Source organism: Sciurus carolinensis, chromosome 6 (assembly GCF_902686445.1).
Source record: "Sciurus carolinensis chromosome 6, mSciCar1.2, whole genome shotgun sequence".
NCBI lineage: Eukaryota > Metazoa > Chordata > Mammalia > Rodentia > Sciuridae > Sciurus > Sciurus carolinensis.
This window is the reverse complement of record NC_062218.1, coordinates 48,146,132-48,169,358: the sequence shown is the minus strand read 5'-3', so window position 1 is coordinate 48,169,358 and position 23,227 is coordinate 48,146,132. Positions and strand designations below refer to the sequence as shown.

Below are 23,227 nucleotides of genomic sequence, written 5' to 3'. Positions count from 1 at the left end.
CTTGGTGTGGATTTTTTTTCCACATTTGATTTTTGAGTATACATTTTAAGTGTGTTCTTTATTTTCTATCATTAGGTTTTCTGACTCTTTGACTTCCAAAACTATTCAAAGTAGAATTTAGCAAGTATTCCAGATATTCCAATTGTGAAATGTATTGTACTTGATGATACACCATTTTTTTTTCCTGTAAATGCATTTATTCATGATTAAGATTAAAAAATTTAGGCTTTGTATGATCCAAAATGACTGTTTTTTATTAGCTAAATGATGAACCTTTTCAGTAAGGCATCAAAATAGGTATTTAATAGATTCCTTTTCATTTTTCAATTGCTAACCGTTTTCTTGGCTAAAGAATATGTTGAAATTGAATATACTAGCAACTTGCTGAAGCACGACGCAGTTCCCTGACACTTAGCAATTGAAACCATGGCTTCATGAAGTGTTTCTCTTATTTCAGTTGTGAATGTGCTGAGCAGCATACCTTCAGAGTCTGCTAGAATTTGCCAGAAGTGAAAGTCATCACTATCAACATGGTTATTAGTTAACATTTACTGAGTGCCAACAGTGTGTTTGGTGTTATAAATACACAGAGGAAGATGCTGTTCCTTCCCAGAGGATAAGGGTGGCGAGAGGTTTTACATGTCCCCTTCCTGCTGGAGCAGGGTTGGGAAGTATGCAGTCATCTTGGTCTCACTCTGTACGTGGGATCCAACTCTCATCTGTTTTTTGGGTGCAGTGAAAATGACAAATCTATGTATGTTTACACTTACATTTCCTTTTTAATAGTAAAGGTAAAGATACTTTATCTAAGAAGTCATATTCCTCAAGACATCCAAAGAATTGTAGCTAATAGTTCCTTGGATATAACATATTTATACTATTACTATGCAGACAGAATGTGCTAAGGAGAATATGTAGAGATGTTTGTATATAAAATATATTTGCCAACCAAGTATGTAAAATGAGGGACCGGATTTTTATGTTCTGTTCTGTTTTGTTTTTTACAACTGAAACGCAAAAGTAAACACACCTCTTAAAAGAATGGGAGTGTTCCTAAAATATCTGAGCTAATGGTTAATATTCATATAAAATTAACAAAATATCATCACTTAGGTCCTTGCCATATCATGTCTAAATATAGAAGTTTTATTTCTTCTAAGTTAAAAGGCAAATATTGATATTAGCTTATTGATCATACCAGAATGAGTTGGTGACAGAAAGATACATCTTAATATTTAGAAGTAAAATCATGGGCTGAAAGTGAAACTCAAGGAGGGAAAGGGAAAAATCAATGAAGTAGGTCATCACACCCTCCATATCTGCAAGTACAAATAACCCAAGTGTTTAGGAAACACCCAAGTTCAGAGACGAGGGTGTGTCTTTATTACACTATGACTGTATCAGCATAAGTATCTAAGTTAGTCATTGTATTATTGAAGGCACATAAAATGTGCCTAAAGAGTGTTAATTCTGTCTTCATACTGTTATGTTTTTGTAAACTTTTTTTTGTTTTTTTCTGAAGACCAGGTTCTTTCCAATCAAACTTTGAGACAAAACTGCAAAAGGAGAAGATACTTGGTGGAAACAATACAAAGTTGTTGTTCTCCCCCTTGCCTCTCAGTTGTTCTAAGATGGCTTTGTAAACTCAAAGGGTTCCCAGGAACCTAGTTTAAAAACCATCACTCATATAAGCATAAACCCCTAGTCATAAAAGGACTTGATTGGAAAACGCTGGCTAATTAATATTTCTTCCTCTGATTCTGAGTGCACCAGGCAATTTTTTGGTAAAAATCTTGGTGATTTTGGTTTGCTCTGAGTTTGCAATTTTCACTTTATTAATGAGTTAACATTATATTTTTCTTACACCATTCTCATACAAGGGTAGCTAATGTGAGTCTGTCCTTGAAAAACCAATTACTCTTTTGCTTGCCATGTGAATAAAATTTTAAAAACCTCCAAATCAACAACCCTTGTGCTGGTAGAGCTGAAGCTGTACCATAGCCACAGGGAACTCACCAAGCTAGTGCCAATATATGATGTCCTGCTAATAATTGGCACTCCTTTATTGACTAAAATAATGGGACTGGTGTGGACCATAGCAATAATCTTTCATGGCTACTTCTTCTTTTCTTTTTTTTTTTTTACTTCGTATCTATCTTTAAAATTTTTAATTTGTTCTTTTTATATATACATGACAGGAGAGTGTCTTTTGGCATATTACACATACATGGAGTATAACTTATTTTAAGTAGGATCCTATTCTTGTGGTTGTACAGAATCACTCTGGTCATTTATTCAAATACAAGGATAGGAAAGTTATGTCTGATTAATTCTACTGTCTTTCCTATTCCCCTCCCCACTCCCTTCCCTTCATCCCCTTTTGTCTAATCCAATGGACTTCTATTCTTCCCCTCCTGACCCTCCCTTGTTGCAGGTTAGCATCCACATATCAGAGAGAACATTTGGTCTTTGTTTTTTTGGGTTCAGGCTTATTTCACTTAGCATGATATTTTCCAATCCATGACCAGCAAATGCCATAATTTCATTCTTCTTTATGGTTGAGTAATATTCCATCCTGTTCATATACCACAGTTTCTTTATCTGTTCTTCTGGTGAAGAAAACTTAGGTTAGTTCCATAGTTTGGCTATTGTGAATTGAGCTGCTATAAGCATTGATGTGACTCTGTCATGTAGTATACTGATTTTAAGTTCTTTGGGTTTGGATCAAGGAGTGGGATAGCTGGGTCAAATGGTGGTTGGTTCCTTTCAAAGTTTTCTTAGGAATCTCCATACTGCTTTCCATAGTGGTTGCATCAGTTTGCAGTCCCGCCAGCAATGTATGAGTGTACATTTTTCCCCACATCCTCATTTCATGGTTACTTCTAATATTTCTTAGATGTTCTGTGAAAAGACAAGTATCTTTATTAGAACAAAAAAGTAGTACCCTAGTCCCATCCACATTATTCATTCGGAGGACTTGTTTTTAAGTTACAAAAACTAGTGCTTCTGCCTAATGGTTGTTTCTTGAAGCTTACATGTTCATGAAGTTTTAGGTCTTATGAAGTTTCAGTCTGTAATTTCATGCTTATAACCCTTAAGGCCCTTTTTCTAACGTATATAAGATAAAAATGTTAGAAGTGAGCTCTTTCTAATCTAAAAAAACCCTTTTTTATATATTTTTGTCTTCAGTCTTTAAAAATATTCAATTTAGGGTTGATTATTAATTGGTAGTCTTGGTTCTTTGAACTGTGAAATAAATAACTTTTTTATTTAGTATTCTTCAAACAGAAATTTGACTTTTCTATTACTTATCATGGCTTCTCCGTTATGTTTTCTTTCATTCTAATTTGTTATACTTTCTTTGAAACAGTTACAAATATGCCAATAATTTTTAAAAGTAAGAAAGGTTTATTTAAATATTTAGTTGAAATCTTTTAGTTTAAATATATTTTAATTTCAAATCTTTTTTAATCTAATGACTAAATTATTTGTCTTTTATTTATAAAGTGCTTTGCGTATATCATTGCTCACATATGGAAACATAACTAACAATTATTGTGTGTTTAGCTGCCTGGTAGATGAGAAAGATTCAGAGGTATTTTTGCTATTGTATGGTGATATGATAGGTAACACTTTAGTATGGAATAGAGTGGACTGAAAAAAAAAAAACCAAATACTGCTTATGAAATGGAAAATATATTTCTACATCATTTTATCTACTACTTTCTAGAGCCCTACTCTCTTAATATAATGCAAGAAGGATATGTTGGTTTTGAAAAAGATGAATGTCCATAGTCATCATCATCATCAAAGAAAACTAAGCACAGAAATAATTTAAATTCTCTACTAGATCTTCTGCTGCCATAAGGTGTGGTAATGAACTAATACTGTCCTTTTAGAGATCATCTCCAAATGGCATAAAAACTGTTTTAATCTCCTCAGCATGAGTCTGTGAGATTAAATTAATACTTGTAAAAGGAATTTGGTTAGGAAGCTTAGGACTAGCTCAGGGTGGTATGATTACTGTCAGAGAAGCACTAGAATGTAGTGTGAACATTACACTACATCACAGTCTCCTTGTCAGATGGTGACTCTTCTGGATGTTGACTTTTAGCAAGCTACCTAACATCTGAACACCTTGACTTCCTCTTCTGATAACAATCCTTACCTTATCGTGTTGTGATGAGGAGTAAGATAGTCGCATGACGCTCTTAGAACAGGACCCGGGATATTTTCAGTTCTTCTAGCTCTTAAATAATAATATCTAAATATTGAGTATAATATCAAAATTAGAATTACTCTATGATGTTTGATTCCAAACATTCCCAGCTTAAAAAAAAATTAATGCTGAAGTGTTTTGGATCAGATAATAAATGGTCTTATGAAAGAGATTGAGCTCCTTCACAAAAATCAGGTGTGAGGATATGGTTTGGTCTACAGGAAATCCCAGTGTGTATTCTCAAGTTCCTTTGTGCTGTGCTGCCATTTTTGTGAACCTAAAGTTCAAACTGCTTTTAAAGGAATCACCCAGTTCTTCCTCCTCCCAGGAATGATGAACCTATAGGATCATGGATTGATCAAACTATAGCAATTTTCAAAACTCAGTATTATTTTTACATCCACCTTTGAATTTATGGGAAATGCCCTCTCTCCCAAACCTGGGTAATATTTTCTGCAATGATACAACCTCACTGGGGAAATCCTAACTGAAGATAATAGCATGCTATATTAAGTGTTGCCAGTATTCCATTTAATATTAAGAAATTGCATAGCATCCTTTTAAAATACTCAAGTTAAAAGTGACACATTAATATTGAGTACACTGCTACTGTCAAGCCCGTTCTCTTACAGATTTCAAACAAACACCATTTAAGTGCCAACCTACTATTACAAGAGTTTACTATTTTATTCTTCTCCAAAATGGCATCAACAGTGATGGGGTGCTTTCAGGGGATTATTGAACAGAATTTTTGCAACAAAGGGGCAAGCTTGAGGAAATACAAAATACCAACTATAGGCATTGCAATGTTTTATCTCAGCACTCCTCCAGTCTACACACCCCCTAATCAAACAAGCAGCTTTATAGCATGCGCAATTGCAGTTTAAGTCTAACTGACTTCTGCAGAACTGGCTTCCACAGGATTTCCTGCCCAAAATCAGAATGTGAACATCTGTAGCCCAATGGTTACAATTGGAATAAGCAAGTCTCCCTCCCCATATTTTAGTTCTTTTCCTTCTTTTTCTTTTTTCTTTTTTTTTTTAAAGAGCTGAATCGAACAGATCTCGTCATTTTTAAAATTTTCTCTAGACTTCTTTTATTCCCTTTATATTCATTGGATAAGATGGAAAACAAGCAAACAAAAAAACCTACCTCCATAATAACATCTATCTGTTTAAGGTGTCATTTCCCTGTGAGGTTATTTACCGGTTTCTTGCTGTTTAGCTTTTCTTGCCTGGTAATTACTTACTGAAAGAAATCTGCTCCTTCAGGGCGGGTGAGCTCTTCCTTTAACCCCTTTTGCTCGCTCTCCCTTGGAGGCTGGCAGGGAGCGCTCACTCTGCAGTGTCTGGGAACCCACCTAGAGGGCCCCCTTGACGCCAGCACATCCCCTGTCAGGCAGCAGTCTGCAGCCGAGCGGGCTGCTGCAGAGTTAATGTACAGTACCACGGAGCCTGCAAGTGTCCTGAGCTGCTCAGAGCTGGGGCGGCACAGCGCAGGGCAGACCAGGCGGCTGCGACGATTCCAAAGGTTCTGCTGGAAATTCAGCGCTGGGGGACTCCAGCAGGAGCCTGTTGCCATTGTGTTTTAAAAGCATGCAAGGTCTGTATAGCTTGGGCATGAGAACCTTTCAGAAGATGTCAGAGCATCAGAGTAAATGACATTTATTGGGAAACTGAATTTGGGGTAAAGGAAAAACCGAAAGAGAGAGCAAAGAGAAGAGAAAGACAGTGGGGGAAGAAATTCTTAGACAACGTCTGACTTGCAGCTGTGAAATTCATTTTCTTTACAAGGCAAAAATATTAAAAGCCCACACATGGTTTGGATAACAACAGATTAGAGGGAATTTCTGCAGTGAAAAGATCAATAGCTTAGTCATTTTACTTAAAGAGAGAGCAGACAGCCTTATTATGGGGTTAGGCAGCAGAAATGAATTTCATCACGACAGCACCTTCTGAAGTCATGATGTTAGCTAATGGTAATCCTGTCCTACAAAGCAGAAATTACTCTTTGCCTTCCTACTTTTGCAGTGGAGACCAGCAATTCTGAGATTTGGGGAAGAAGTTGGCTTTAATTATACATGGTTTCCAGCCCCTCTGCCCAGGTCTTTGTCCGACACGTCTTAGACAGTAGCACTGCATTAAAGTGACCACACATGAATATGTGCCTAAGAAAGAAGAAAAAGCAATATTCATTTCTAAAGGACAGCATGGCAAAGCAACCTGAAGTTTTCGATTTCCCTTCTAACACTTCTTTAACAAGGATAACAAGAAACTGTCTTTTGACTCCTTTCTTCTCACATTCCATAGTCCTTCCTGCAAGGATGCATTAATTTATACTCAAGGCAGCTGGATTTTACCAGGACAATATTTGCCATCATTTAGGATTAGCAGTTGGACTGGTTATTTTAGTGTGTCGACTAACTAGTGGAACCTAAATGGATGGACCCATACCTGCAGTGCTCTGTGATACTTCTTTCTTCAAATTCTGGAAGGGCTTTTGTTGTTGCTCTTTGTTTTTTGGGGGTTTTTTTTTGGAATTCAATACTTGTTGCAATAATTGCCCATGATAGCTGCTCAAACAAGAGAGTTGGAATTCATCTGTGAAAATCACTGCATATAACATAGGAGACAAGGAAAATATTAATGACAGAAGATCTGCGAACATGATGCACGTGAATAATTTTCCCTTTAGAAGGCATTCCTGGATATGGTGAGTAATCGATATCCCCTTTAGTTTGTAAAACTCAGAATTCTAAAATTCCAAGACAGCTACCAGATGAGAATTTCTCTGGAACAAGAATGCTAGTATCAAGTGAGAATGAGAAGTCAAACATATAAAATCAAATGTTGTCTGAGAAAGTACTGGTTATGCAATAAAAAACTTACTTTTTAATATAAAGTATTTCAAGTAAGAAATCAAGTATGAGGACATTTATAACTATTAACAGCTCATGGTCAAGAAAAAAAAATGCTTTGAGAATGGAAACTTATTAATAACTGAAAAGAGGAGGTTTGTGATTTGTTTTTATCTGTTTTTGTTTGAAAATTCCCTGGAGAAGGGCTCTCATAAATTTCTGACATCTCATATCAATTGGTCTGAATTTCTAAAAGAAGGTTAAGATAAACTTAGAGTTGCTGACTCGATTTAAAAATAATTCTTAGATGTGTTGATGCTTCTCATTTAAAAATGTTTTAGCTGTTCAAGAAATAGTCCTACTAGAATGAACCAATAGAATTCTAGTAGAACTCTAATACATGAATCATGAAGTGTTCAGACTCATAGAACTTGCTTAGTGTTGGATATTTGGTTATGTATTTAAGGCTCAAGGCAATGCATTAAGGTCCTTGGGCATGTGCTATCTTGGACCATTTCTTGTTGAAGTTTATGTCCAAATGTGTATAGGAACTAGTTTCTGAGAATAGTACAAGAGCAAAGGCCATTATTTTAAAATTGCTTGTTTTATTATACCTCTAGGGTGGTCTAGATTCAATCTCTTATAGCAGAAACTTTGTGAATGCATAATAAAGGCACTTTTTAAAGCTTTGTGCCTAGGAACATGGGTTGTTTTGGATTCTGTGTCTGATTTTCAAAGTATTTCCCAGCTAAATATTTTAGCTGGACTCAGGATAAGTAATAGATATATGAACACAGGTTTCTGAGGGTTTTCTAGCTGCTTTTATGAAAGTGTCTTTAATGAAAGCCTCCTGATAGCTTAAGGCACCACCAAAATCACCTGCTGTTTTGTTATAGAGGTTTTGGCTTTCAACTCAAAATCCATTGCAGACAAGGGTGGGGGACATCTTGTCACTCCAGGCAGGTGCTCATCTTCTGTCACCAGAGACATCCAGAATCAACCTTGTGGCGTATCTTCCTTCTCTACTGACCACATTCACTGTCCCTGGTCTCTAATGTGCTTGGGAGGGATCCTGGGTGCCATGCCTGCAAACCTTAGTGGCCCACTGCCAACTGCATCACCAGAGCACCCCACTCAGTGGCAGCTTGGTGCCATCGCCTTGGCTTGTCCTGTTAGTGAGGGGCAGACATCAGCAATATGGTCCTTCATTCCTACAGAAAATTTCACGTCAGAAGACTTTAATACTGGGATTAAACCGTCCTGCAAGCAGTCCCTGGCACATAGTAGACATTTGTCCAGTGTTTTTCCTCCTTTGTGCCTTTCTTTAAGGTTAATGTTATACCTCTTAAGAGTTACTTAGATCCAAAAATTGCCATACTCATTTCTACAAAGTATACCTTGCTGTAAAGCAAGTTTTTGTTCTGCCCAAGTCCTATTGTTTTTATTTTCTTTTTTGAGTACATCTGTTTATGTTGCAATAGGTACAATGCATGTACTCTCTGAATACCTAACATTATAAGCACCTTCTATTCTGTTGCATTAACCTTACCTCTACTTTGTACTGGGAAAAATGAGCTATTCAACTCTTTAGTGTTGGAAAGAATGCAAATTTGCTTATTCATGCTCTCTGGATCTGTAATGTATATGTTTCAAAACTATAGAGAAGTTGAGTGTCCTGGTTGATTATTTTGTGCCTAGAGCTAGGTAAACCTTCATCCATTTTACTGCATGATATACCAGATTGTTGTTGTAGCCAAGCTGAGCCAGTGTGAATTGTGAATGCTATGCATATGTGTTCTTCCCTGGACCCCTTGGAAGGATTTATCAATGAGACATTGGACTCAAAGGAAGAAAGTAGTGGTGTTTTTCCAGGTGACCCAGTTAATGTGCTTGGTCCTCCACCTCCCTAATTGTTGTTGTTTTCCTCTTATTTATAACCTCACCTTTCAGTACTACAGAAAGAGATTCTAGGTGTTTGTTGACAGGAAACCTTCCTTCCCTTTGTCCTACTGTAAGCATCCCTGTTGGATCAGATTCCATTCTTGAATGTTCGTGCTAAGAGGAAAGGGTTTGTCTGGTTGTTCTCTTTTTCACATTCAAAGACTCTCTCTTTCTTTATTCTTGCATGCTGGTCTTTCTTCATGAAGAGACAGATAAGAAGGTGGCAACAGATCAATGGCAGGGTATAATAAACATTTTAAAGATATGTACTTTGGTTTCAGGAGCCCTAGTTCACCTCTGTGAAGGATGTAGAGATGCATTCTCTGCCTCTATTCTCTTGTGCTTTTCTAGAAGCAAGCAGGAGAAAAAATTGAGACCTACCAAGTCTGGAGTAGTCTTCAAAAGTTCATCAGAAGTAGTGATTCAAATCGTTCTCATCCTCCTACCCTCAGGCTGTTGTGTTGTGTTGGTAATTGCACAATTGTATTACAGATTCATTGTGTATTGGTTACAAGTTAAAGTTAATAAGTGCTTCTATTACTTGGCTTAATAGAACACTACCCCATAAGTGCTAAGAGAGTGGTATGAAGAATGTGTCTTTCTTGTTCGAAGCTACATTAGAAGTATTTGCTGGAGGATTTTACTGCAAAGGCTTCTTTTCATTACCCTTTTCTGTCTTTTTATTGCCAAGCTAAACAAAGATAAGGGTTTGACTCACTGAGTAAACAAGTACTATATAGTGCCTATATTTTATTTTATTCTGGCTAGTCATGAGAATAGAATGGCAGCCTGGAAATTCAGAAATGGGCCTTGCATGTCAAAAGAAGGAAAATGCAAGTCAACTTTCTAGGAATTTAAATTCCATTTAGCAGCAATTAAGTGGACTCTTTAGACTCCTCATGACATTGAATCACATGTAAGGGTCTATCAGGAATCACACAATATGGTGTCACATTGTTTGCAACTTTTGCCCTTTTCACAATCTGAGTTGTAAAAATGTAATTTAATGCCAGAAACATCAGGGGCCTATCAAATAGTCTTGAAGTTGTAAAATTTAGGACATTTTCTTTGAATACATGTGTTCTTTTTTATGATTAATTCAAATAACTCAGAGAGAAGACAATGGAAAATGGAAGTGAAAGACCCCTACAAGGGTAGGTTGTTCAGTGCTGCCCTCAGAGTGCTCTCTGAGGGTACCAGAAGAAGATTTGGGGAAAGCAATTGTGGACCACGGCGATTAATTATTTACTTATTTGGTACTCAGGGTTTAATTTTCTAAGGACCAGAGAGCTAAATGCTTTTATCAAACATTTTGTGATGCTGACCACTGATTCCAATCAAGAGGCAAAAATGGGAAGATTGTGGCACTTAGCTCAACGCTGAGACTTTTTTCCCTCCTTCTAGGCCCTGACATTACTTGGTTGAACGATCCCTTCCAAAGATCGGTCGGTGCCTGTAAAGTGGTCTAACAGATCACAGTTCAGATGTCACTCTGCAGACCAAGGATTCAACTCCTAAAGTAGCTGTTTTGTTTGATATAAGTCTTGATGAAACAAGATAAAAATCAATCTCTCAATATAACATTCATATGTGTGTTTATATGTTTCAAATAACTAACCCAATGAATAAATATTCAGAGAAAGGCAAGCTGCCCTGCTTCTTAGACAAATCTTCCTATCTAGACACTATCAATCTCATTTTTTACTTTTCTGCTCTCCACATGTTGACATTACAGAAATTCAACCCAGAAGTACACTTTCAAGAATTTGTGTTTTGCCCAGTGTAATAATCAGGTTTTACTTGAATTTGAGTGGGCAGGGAAAATGTTGAGTTTGATGACAGTGTATGCATTGAAGGACGGAGTATTCTCATGCAAAATCATGGAGTTCTGTTCATTTTAGTCAAACTGAAATCCACTGGGAGTCTGCTTGTCTTCTCATGGATTGCAGGTCATATGAACTTACTTTTCTTCCTCTGAGTGACAGAACTACCCAGGAATTCTAAAATCCAACACCAGAATCCCAGCTTGATTGAATCTTCTTTAGGCCAAGTTGTTCATTGTTCAACACTTTTGGCCAATAAAATTTAGACTCATAATTATGCACCAGTCCCTAGGGCTCATTAGGAATGTCAGAACGTTGTGTAAATCAGAAATTTAAGTTTGGATGTAACACAACAGATTTTTCCATTATATAATATTTGATCCTACTTAATTTTTGGCTTTCTATTTTTCTGCCCTTTATTACCTGGAATTTAAACATCAAAATAAAAATTCATATTTTTATGTTTTCATTTTTAAGATAAATTTGTTTAGGTATGCTACGATAGAGGAGAAAAGTTGCTGTTAGTATTAGTAATACTAGTGTGCCTACCCTTTATGGAGAGTAAGTATAATTTTTAGTCCCAGAAGGATTTATAGACTAATAAAATAGTTTGTGTATTTTAATCTGTTGACAGGTTGCATCCTTCGTGGGCTAAGTGGGTGGCCTAAACTGGGGAGGTCTTAAAAAAAAATCCTCACAAAAGGAAGAAGGAAAAAAAATTTTTCCATCATATGAAAATTGTCAGCTAAGTATTTGTGATATTTAGCTTTTGTTAAATTCCTCACTTTCCACCCCTTCTTCCTTCATGTCTTTTCATCGGCTATTACTGTGTTATTTCCATTAATGCTGAGTTCTTCAGGCTCAGAGAAAGAGCAAAGGGAAGATCTTTCAGAATTCAAAGGTGGAAGAAGAACCTAAGGGACCTTCACAACCAGTTTCTCACTTGTCATAGGTTAAAAATTCTTTTCTTCTCCAACCCTTCTCCTCTTATCCTTCATATCCCACAAAAGTTAATGCTCTTTAATACTATGTATTGCAATAGCCCCCTATCTTTTAAAAATTCTTAAATTTTTTTTCTAATTAGTTATACATGGCAGTAGAATACATTTGTTCATTTTGTGTAAATCATACATATATAGAGTATAATTTCTCATTTTTCTGATTGTGCATATTGAGGATCACATTGGCCATGCAGTCATATATGTACATGAGGTTATAATGTCTGTTTCACTCTATATTATTTCTACCCCATTCCTCTTCCCCTTCTGCCTTTTAACTAATATTTCAAAAATATCTCCCAATCATATGTTTGTGACTACAACTGCTAATCACTTAGACTACTGAGAAGAATTTCCAGTTGTTTGAGAAGTACCAGCCTATAAATATTCCCAAGACAATATAGTTCAACCAGGGGCTATATGTCTTATAAAATTTTTATAAATCTTATACACTTTTTAAAAATAGATGTGTTATATATGTAAGCATTTTACATACATATTTTTAAATTATATATGGATCCATACATATATTTAGTATATGTATTTGTTATATATATATTTGGTGTATACATGTATTATATATATAGTTGGTTTCAAATATTGATGGATCATCTGTATTCTATATACTCAGGTTATTGGCACAACTCTTGATTTACATTCCATTCTGGTGTTAATGTTTTGTGTGACCTTGTGAAAGTGCTCTGAGCTTTCATTTGTCTGTTGAAAATGATGGCAGCAAATATTTGCCCACTTTATGTTAAAGAGTAGATGATTAAAGGAGAGCTCATAGAACATTGGTAACAATCATCTATTATAATGTTAACAATGACATACTAACAGCACTTGAATGAATTTTTTCAAAATATAGGCAACAAATACAACTAATATATACATCACTGAAGGGATCAAGACTGATTGAACCCTAGATGTATCCCATGTATTTTCCCAAGAATTACATCATTTAATAGCAAGAATGACTTTCTAAGGAGGGATTTATTTGAATCCCTATTTGCAGATGAGGAAGATAATACTCACTGAGTTTAAGTAAGGAGCCCAAGGTCACATTCGTATTAGTTAGAGAAGCTGACCCAGTCAAAGCCAAGTCAACCCTGAATTGAAAGCCCAACATTTTTTAAATCCAGTATATCGTTTCTGTGGCAGATGCCTCAGTGCTCTTTCCAGAGGCCTCCTGGAAAACAGACTAGCAAAATAATCAGATTCACTCTGCCATTTAAGCAAGTTGGGTAGGTATATACTGAATGTGAGTGGCCTTTTCTTGAGAAGCCCTTCCTATTAACGTTCAGACTTTGACCTGTACTTAGTCTGTGTCAGCAGCTTTTTCTGTTTTCTCAGAATGAGAAGTTTTATAAGGAATTTGCAGTGAACTATGTTCTCAGGGCCATTCTGGCCCGTAGGGTCCTTTCTGTGAATTAGTAAAAGGTACTTCTTGGCACAGATATATTAGGAAAGCTGACACACTTTGAGTTGATGAATAAGAAATGTAAACGGTGTTGCTTGGTGAATGGGCAGAGCCTCTGTACAAAGTGAAAGGCGCTCCTTCCTCTGGGCAGGTATTTGGTGAGCAGAGCAGAGATGGGGTCAGCTCCATTCACCATCTCTGCAGGGCGCTGTTGGGCCTTGCCCCAAACAGCTCTGCCGCTGCTTTGATGCTCCACCTTCACTTTCCAATGGTTGCATGAAATATTCTTTTTTTTTTTTTTTGGATGCTGGGGATCGAACCCAGGGCCTTGTGCTTACAAGGCAAGCACTCTACTGACTGAGCTATCTCCCCAGCCCCTGAAATATTCTTGAGAATACTTTGCTGACAAAAAAGAGCATACAAGTTGTGGGGTTTGTTGACATGATTAATTTCTTCAAATGTTCAACTGATTATAGATCTTTCAATTTTATTTTGTGTATATTTAAAGAATATCAACATTTTCTGAAATCAGAGATATGGGCCAAATAAATATTTTAATCATAAAATAGCTAGATATCTGAGCTGCTAAAAAATATCATTCTTAATGAATAGTATTGGAACAGGTGAGATAGGCTGATTCTTTTAAGTATAGGAATGTCCAGATAAATATGGTAAGAGGCCTGTATTGAAGATGCTTATAGCATGGTGAGGAAAACAGTCATAGAAATAAATAATTACAATATAAGAGGGATCCTGTTAATACAGATATATTCAAAGCATTAAGGAATCTAAAAGAAGATGCAAGTTAATTGACTTGATTCAAATACCTTAAAAATGTCTAGGAATAAGAGACCAAAAATATATCCAATAGTATTGAAAATGAGTTGCTATCAGTAATACATTGGAGAGTGAGTTGAGGGCATGTCTGGGCATTCCTGAAGAAAGTGTCCTGGCACAGAGCTGGAACATTAGGGGAAGACATGACCACCCTGAGACAGGAGGGAGTGAGAGGAGGATGGTCGCAGACAACACAGAGATTAGGATTTGGTAGAAGGAAGGAGAACAAGAGGGAGTTTCCATCTCCTGGCTTCTGTTTTCTCTGGGAAGTAGAATTCAAGGTCACATGGAAGGACCATGGAAGAGTAAGTGGGGGACTTAGGAAGGAAATGGAATCACTGTGGGAAGTTGAAGAGACCACAAAGAGCAAAGTATAAGGGTGTCAAAGTTGAAAAATGTTCAGTGATACCCAACAAACATATCAAGTCAACGAAGGATGTTTACTCTGCTTTTAATATTATTTACACAAAGCATTATGTCAGGGAAAGGGATAGAGATGTGATGGAAATATTATAATTCTTAATTTCTAAATTAGAAATTGTTTTGTGATTCGAATTTCTTCTATTGCTCGTGCCTTTGGGGATGCTGAAGAACCCAAAGTTGATTTCATTGTCAGAGTTGTTTTCTGTGTGGTAGTGATAGAAACTGTTTTATGAACATATTAATTAGATTGCAGTTCTAGTTTGATGACCTGATTTTGGAAATGTAAGATTTCCTATGCTGCCTGGAAATCATTCTTGAGTGACAAACAGAAGTTCTAAGATGTTCGCTTTGAATTTTATCTTCAAATGAATAAAAATCACAGTGGGAAGACAAGGCAAAATGATTCAGCTTTGCTCACTTTTTAGCAAGAACTTTTCAGTGGTTTATGTTAGAATGTCACAAGTCCATATATATGTAACCCGCTTTCACAAAGATTTCTTCAAAACCCTTGTGAAGTTTACTTGAAAGTGTCATCATTCCTGGGAAACTTACTGAAAATAACAAAGCCTAACATGACTTGAGCCAGAACTGGTCTAACCTAGTTTAAATATTTATAAATATAAAATCTCTTTTATGTTGCCTTGATTACCTCAGAGGGAAAGATGACAAATATAAGATATTAATTAATAAAGAGATATTATTAAGTAGGCTTATAAATTTATAGGCCACAATAATAAACCCTGGAGGGAGGAACCATGAGTTTAGCAGATAGTGTGGATGTCTTTCATCTCTTCTAATCATTAGCTCTTTCTCTGGGGTCAACAGAGCTGCTTCTTTAATACTGTCTGTGTGTGTTTGGGGGGTAGGGTGCTCACCACTGAATTATACAGGACTTTCTTTGTGGGATTTCTGCAGTGGCTCCAAAACTAAATAAGGTACCAAGCAGTCCTGGTCTCTCATAAAGGGACCTCATTCTTCCTGTCCCATGAGTGTCCATGTTTTTCTTTTCCAAATTTGAAGGTGAGGAGATTGACACAATGATTGCTATAATGCCTTTTAAACATGATGCTATATTTTACCTAATGGATTTACTCATTTCTTGCTTGCTTAGGTTCGGCTGCATTTCAGATTGAGGTAGTGCAGAGAAGCAATGCATTGATCTACAAACTGTGCCAAGACAGAGCTCTAATGCTTTTCTGAAGTATTTGCCTCCTCTTCTAGAAAACCCTTGGCCTCTTAACTGCCATATTTTGCTTAACTCCTTCTTCACAAACTCTAACTTTATTTTTATTTCACTATTTTAAAAATTATTTGTTTTTTTTTTTATTTTTACAGGCTGCATTTTGATCCATTGTACACAAATGGGGTACAACTTTTCGTTTCTATGGTTGTACACAATGTAGATTCACACCACTCGTGTAATCACACATGCACATAGGGTCATAATGCCTGTCTATTCCACCATTTTTCATACCCCCACTCCCTCTCATTACAAACTAACTTTAAACAGCAGCTGTTTTCCTGGGTAAGACAGTAGTGTTGTGGCCTTCGATGTTGACATCCTCCGTGATTGACAACGTACCCACATACTGTGTTTGCATCTCTCCTGTCTTCCCCACTCCCCTCTTGGTAAAGGTCTTGGCCCGTGCTTTATCTAGACTCATCTAGTCTAAGGAAATGAAGTGGTGTGAAGTCCTTAATATTAACAACCATGTATTAGTAAATTTAAAACCAATAACTGGAATACTGATGAGAGTCCTTAATATTCTAAAGAAGAAAAGAAAACCAGTAAGCTATTCAGAGGCAAATTGAGGCAACCGTGGTGTTATTGAGAGCATGGGAAGACACCTTGTAAAAATCACTGTAAGGCATTCGGATCTTAATCTTGCAGTGTGTGAATTCTAAAAGAAGAGAGTATTTATTGAAAATCTCATTTTTTAGAAAGTCATCCATGCAAGAGTTGCTTTATGAGAGAGGTTGAGTATTAAGGTAGATCAGGATGTCCCCATTTGAAAGACTTATCACATGCTATGAGGCCATCATTGCATGTCCTTCTGCTTGAAGGAACTGTGTCCAAGTGAGGCTTATTGACTTCCTAGTAACAAATCATTCTATACTCTTCACCAGAGTGGCCACCTAAAGGACTTTGCTCTACTCTGTACCCCACACCCAGTACAGTGTTTCACCTGAAAGGGATTTTATATGTTTTTCTTGAATGAGTATGTGCATAGCAAAGGATAAATCATGTTGGATGTTGTAGAACATGCCTATAATCCTGCAATTCGGGAGTCTGAGGAAGAAGGATGGCAAGTTTGAGGCCAGCCTCAGCAACTTAGCAAAACCCTGTCTCAACAACAACAGTGGTTAATTGTCCCTGAGTTCAATTCCCAGTACCAAAAATAAAAGGGGGGAATAAAAGGAAAAATAAGGATAAGTAGCAAAAAACATATATATATATATATTTATTTACAGAATAATTTAATTAGATATTCTTTCACATTTTTTAAATATCGTTATTGTGCTATGTTTTGACATGAGGTAAGGGAATTTATGCTCTAAAAAATTAAAGATAATATTAATCAGTATCACATTGGAGAGCTAATTAATGTCACATATAGACTAACCTTTTCATAGGCATTATCTTTTATAATCCTTCCCCAAATCATCTAACCTCTCTGTGACTCAGGTTCCCCATTCATAAAATGGACACAATAAATAGTTCTCACTTCATAAGGTGACTGTAAAGATTAAATGAGAAAAGCAGCAGTGTTTAAAAAGAGCACCTGTTACTTAGTAAGGAACCAGTAAGTAGAAACTAGTCTGTGAATGGTTAACCAGGTTGCCTGGAGCAATCTAATTGCCAGCTGCAAACCATTAGCTACATGGAGGACCAAACTCCCTCTTCTATATTACATTTTGGAACTTTGAGTACATACCAGAAAAAAAAAAAAAAAAAACTTGGGTTAAATTTGAATTGTAGACTAGTGCATGTCCCTCATCTCTCAAGCCTCAAGGAGAACCATTTGCCCTTGTGAACTGATGCCTTCCTGCATGTTGACTCTGTGTCTTCTTTATGCCAGATGGATTTTCTTTTCACGGGTTGTCTTATTCAAGTCCTGCATCATTATAGTCTCAGTTCCTAGCATGGTGCTTGACATATAGTAGGTGCTCAATAAATACTTTAGGAGAAAAAAAATTACTTTTCCAGAATTGCAATCCTGAAATTTAGTGCTTTCAAGATTAATTTCGATTTTTCAGTAGACAGTTCAAGTTTTTGAACTCATAAAATTTCTATAAAAATTGTCACACTTGGCGTAAATAATTCCCACACATCTTGATTTCTGGCAATTAGGACAATTTAGCTGAATTTATGGAATCTGCCATCTCACTGAATTGTATTTAATATGAAAATCCAAATGCTATTCCTCCAAATTACCTTATCTTAGATATTTCTTCAAAACTAATAAGTCAATTCACTTTTATATAGGGATCTTTCTTTGAAGATACTGTTTTTTTTTTAATTTAGCAAGACAAAAGTCTACATATTAACACTACTGCTGGTTCTGATACTTAGTTATGTCCATGTCTGCATTTATAACATTTATAAATGTTGCTTTTCATCGCATGATATGTTCCTTGGACATAGACCAGCTTCCGCATGTGGTTCTTCTGTCTTGTCATATAGCTTATACTGTCAAACTGAGCTCTAAAAATCGTCTCCATACTATCTCTTCATTTGCCAAGAAAAATGTATTGTCTGTGTATTTATATAATAGAGCATAAGGCCCTGTCTCATCTGGTCTCTGCCTTTCTAATATTTTAGTGTAAGTGCCAGCTATCATTACTGTCAATGTTACCTCCTTTGGTACTCTAGCATACATATCATACATTTGAGGTTTTTAAACTTTTCAGTTGTAGATGAATACAATGCCTTTATTTTATTTATTTATTCATTTGGTGGGATCAAACCCAGTGCCTCACACATGCTAGGCAAGCACCCTACCACTGAGCTACAACCACAGCTTCAAATATTTGAGTTTTTAAATATATTTGTTCTTTAGTATAGTGGTTGCAATCACACGTACACACATGCATGCACTTTGATTTTAGAGCAAAATCTCTATATACAGACGTAACTTTTCTATTACTTATCATGGGTTCTCAGTTATGTTTCCCTTCATTTATGTAGACATCCTCATTAGAGTGGTAGATTTATTACAACTAAATCTGTATAGACACATCATAATCACCCAATCTGGATTTGACATTATGGTTCACTCTTGGTGGTATACCTTCTATGACTTTGGACAAATGTATGGATATGCATCAGCCATTAGATTGTCATACAAAATAGTTTCACTACCCTAAGAACTCCTGTGCTCCACCTATCCATCCCTCCTCCCTGGTGCTCCCCTGACAGCATTTTTACCATCACCAGTTTTTTCTTTTCCATAATGCCATATTGGCTTCTTTCACTTAGTAATATACCTTTAGGTTTCATATCTTTTCATGGCTTGGTAGTACATTTATTTTTTATCACTGAATAATATTCCATTGTCTGTATATACCACAGTTCATTTACCTATTCATTCAGAAACTTCTTTGCTTCCAAGTTTTGCCACTTATGAATAAAATTGCTGTTAATATCTGTGCGCACATTTTTGTAAAAACATACATTTTCTATTCCCTTGAGTAAATACCAAGAAGCATCATAGTGGAATCATATGGGAAGAATGTGTTTTGTTTTACAAAAACCACCAACTGTCATCAAAAGTGACAGTACCACTCACAGTGAATGAGCATTCCTGTTGCTCCACATCTTTGCCAGCATTTGGTGCTATCAGTGCAAACAGTTGTAAGTCACCAAACCCTACTTTTGAACTTAGGCAGTGACCTAATAAGTAAAATAGATATGATCACTGTTGATGAGAAATTTACATAAATGTCATGCTTTTGAAGAAGGGCTGGGGAAACTGCAGCTCAATTGGTCAACAACCCTCTACCAGGACTTACCACCCCTTCCCCTGGCACCTTTTATGGGCCCAGTGGTATCTAAAGACTTTGCCCTACGGCTCAGTGGGCCTTGCATTGGGATGTACTTCTGTCTGATTACTTTTTGCCATGACAAACCCCTGGTGGCCCATCAGGTCTTCATTTGTTTGGCCTGTCCTGAACTCTGAGTAGGCTTAAGCCTTCCTTCTATCCTGTTGGAGATCCTTCTGCTTCCAATAGCACTGTTTTCGTTACTATAGTAATTTGTTTCCGTGTGCAGAGAGGCAGTCTACATATCAACTAAGAGACAGAACCTGGGTCCAGATTGTTTGGATCAAATCTGGTTTTGACACTGGGAAAGTTCTTTAACCTCTCAAATCTCTCATTTACAAAATGGGGATTACCATAGTTTTTATTTCATAGGTCTTTGTGAGGATGAAATGTCATATAAATAAAATGTTTAAAACAGCTCCAAGCATGCAGGTTCTCTACATGATTAGTTATCCTTACAGGTATTGGGGATCATGTGGGGTTGGGTTTCCTTGAAGCAGAGGATATGAATCCAAATGGATTTGAGTACATGTTAAGTTTATTTGAGAGGTGATTCTAGGAAACACCAGTAGGGGAGGAAGGAAGTAAGGCCAGAAAGAGAAGAAAAAAATCTAATAAAGGGTGTAGTCATGGTCAGACAACAGGCAATCCTGCTGAGGGTCTCTAGAAAAAAATAAAGAATTTGCATCAGAGTTGTCCTACTTCAAGGGATAAGAACACCAACAGAGGGGTTGATCCTTCAACTCTTGTTCCTTCCTTATTTCTACCTTTTCCAGTCTGATTTGCATGCAAAACAAGTCTAAAGTGAAGTAATGCATGCACTTAGACTGGAGAACCATAGGCATACTATTGCCGAGGGGATATGGGCAGGGCTCTGACAAAAATTGCTTCAGAATTGTAACCTGAATTCCTTAGAACTATTGTATTCTGGTTTTTCCTTTTAAAAAATATTCCCTGGCCCATGTAGTATACATTCAGAGATCTTGTGATGGTGTGAATGATCTAACACATTGGTTTTCCTACTCAACCTTCAAAGTTTTTCCTAAAAGCTTCTGACTTTATCGTTAATTTCCAATATATAGTTCTTATGATCCTCCAACAAGAGGCGTCTTTTATTCATCACTCTTTTCACTGTTCCCCGATGTGCCCATATGGGATATTTCTGTATTCAGCTTTGCCTAGCCAAAGCTTTGCCTGTTCTTCAAGTCCCCACCCCCACCCCTTAATCTATTTCATGAAACGTCCTTTGACCTCAGATAGCTCACTTCTCTGAAGTCCCATTAACACAAAAGACTGCACAACATGGTGTTTGATTTACTGTTGCCTGGTGAGGTTCTCTAATTGACACATATAATCAGGACAAACAAAAACATTCATGTCTTATAATTTCCCATCCTTTACATACACTTTGGTACATTGTGCCCAGTAAAACACTATGAAATACTGAAAGGACTGCATGGACTTTGGACGTACACAACCCGAATTGCATCCCTGTTCTTCCACTGTTGAGTTATATGCCCTGGGCAACTGTAAAACTTCTTTTCACCTCTTTTTCCTCACCTCAAAAATAAAGCTGAAATTCCTACCCCATCCCCAGGATTAAATGAGGCATTTTCTATAAAATGCTTAGCACAGTTCTTCTCAAGAAATAGAAACTCATGCTGGGTGTGTGGTGCATGCCTGTAATCCCAGCCACTTGGGAGGCTGATGCAGGAGGATCTGAGTTCAAAGCCAGCCTTAGCAAAAGCAAGGCACTGTCTCTAAATAAGTGAAACCCTGTCTCTAAATAAAATACAAAATAGGGATGGGGACGTGGCTCAGTGGTAGAATGTCCCTGAGTTCAATCCCAGGTATAAAAGAAAGGAAGAGAGGAAGGAAGGAAGGAAGGAAGGAAGGAAGGAAGAAAGGAATGAAGGAAGGAAGGAAGAAAGGAAGGAAGGAAGGAAGGAATGAGCAAGCTCAGTTAGTGGGATCTACTTGATTCTTTTGATTCTTCTTTTGTTGGATGGTCTTTTGTTGTTGTCATTTTGTTTTTGTTTCTTCATGGTACTGGGGATTCAGGGATCAAACCCAGGGCTCACACATGCTGGGCAGCAAGTACACTATGTCCCCAGCCCTGATCCTTTTGATTCTGAAGTAACCAATGCCTTATTAGACCTTTGTCTTTAGCACTATTCCTTAGGTTCTCATTTTGCTATTGGTTTGAATTTATTTGCTTTCAAAAGGAGGCATTAAGTGAACATGTCAAAAACTATTTTGAAATATTGACATTTTGTTTTTTTGTTTTTTTTTTTTGGGGGGGTGCTGGGGATCAAACCCAGGGCCTTGTGCTTGCAAGGCAAGCACTCTACTGACTGAGCTATCTCCCCAGCCCCTGAAAATATTGACATTTTGTAAGAAAAATAATTTCTCTATTGAATTGAAATTGAGTCAAAGGTGCTATATTTTTATTTCATTCAAAATATCAACCATGTCTGTTAGATCCCCTTACATATTAGAATATAGTTTTACTATGAAAGAGTATCATTAACTATTTTATATATTTATGTATTTCTTGGTCAGAGTATATGTGGAAAATTAATTTCATCTTCAATATTTTAATGATCTAGAATTTTGGTTCTTACTATGATAGAGATGATGAGAGTTGAAGAAAATATCATTAGGAAGGCAGTTGTATTACATATTAGAAATATTTGCACATGTCTATGCAATAGTCCTTACCTTCCCATCCAGTAACAAGGAGAATCTGGATTTGGAAGTGTGGATAGGAGGTGGCCTAGGTATTCTGACAAAGCATTTGAGGAGTTATCTCATCTTTCTTGGCAGGTAGTTCTAGGCAAGGGAACATCCCAGGCTTTGGAGTCCTATCAGACTAAATTCATACTCAACTCTGATGTCGAATGGCTTATTTTGAGCAAATTATCTAATTTTATGAGCATCGCTATCCTCATTCATAAAAGAAAAGTACAATAGTATCAACCACCCAAGTTTTTTGTAAGGATTCCATGAGATAACACATTTATTTGTTTGTCTAAACCCTGTGTGTCCTAGGCAGGCAACAGATATATGTGTGCAAAATTTACAGGTGAAAGATGAGGGAAGGCACAGTGAGAAAAAGATTGACATTCCTAGTCATGTGTATACATGGCGAGGTGAAGAAATTATATTGCCTTAGCAAATGACATGAGGATCTTCTTGAGGACGAGAAAGGCCCCTTGCTGAAAGGGTCTTTGAAGATACTCTTCGGGTAGGAATAGAATCCTTTGAGGATTTGGCCACAGGTAGATGCTCAGGGGCAATGAAGGTGAGAACTACTCTGTTTGCAGGGAGAATTGGGTGTTATGGAGCCAGCTAGAGTGATGGAGAAGAGGAAGAGAAATTAGAAGAGTTGAGGGGAAGAAGGGGAGATGCCCTTGAGAACGATGGATGCATAAATAAATCCCTCTCCAGGGGCAGAAAGAAAAAAATGTCGAGGAAGTTTTAGAGTAAATGATTTTAGGGATGTTGGTGGTTTGAGAATCAGGAGTAACCATCTGCTAAAGAAGAACAATGTAGGACTTCCTATGGAATGACAAGGACTCTAGTTGGCAAGAGAGGTCAATGAACCCCGCCCCTAGGAAATGATAAGAAATCAGGAGGTGAGTTCGGAGACTTTTACTGGTTGCG

General features: G+C 36.9%; 1 protein-coding gene and 1 long non-coding RNA gene across 3 annotated transcripts in view; one reads left to right on the top strand and one right to left on the bottom strand.

The window, feature by feature from the left end:
• The window catches only part of LOC124986645 (cAMP-specific 3',5'-cyclic phosphodiesterase 4D-like), an 833,189-nt gene that overhangs the window by 293,866 nt on the left and 516,096 nt on the right, over window positions 1-23,227 (top strand).
• Window positions 2,762-5,696, bottom strand: LOC124986647 (uncharacterized). 2 transcript variants are annotated; one of them, XR_007109050.1, is made up of 3 exons: window positions 5,469-5,696; window positions 4,169-4,264; window positions 2,762-2,901 (listed from the first exon to the last, which is right to left on the bottom strand). It is a non-coding gene; the product is annotated as an uncharacterized LOC124986647 (long non-coding RNA). The 2 variants fall into 2 exon arrangements; XR_007109049.1 differs by having other exon boundaries at window positions 5,372-5,506.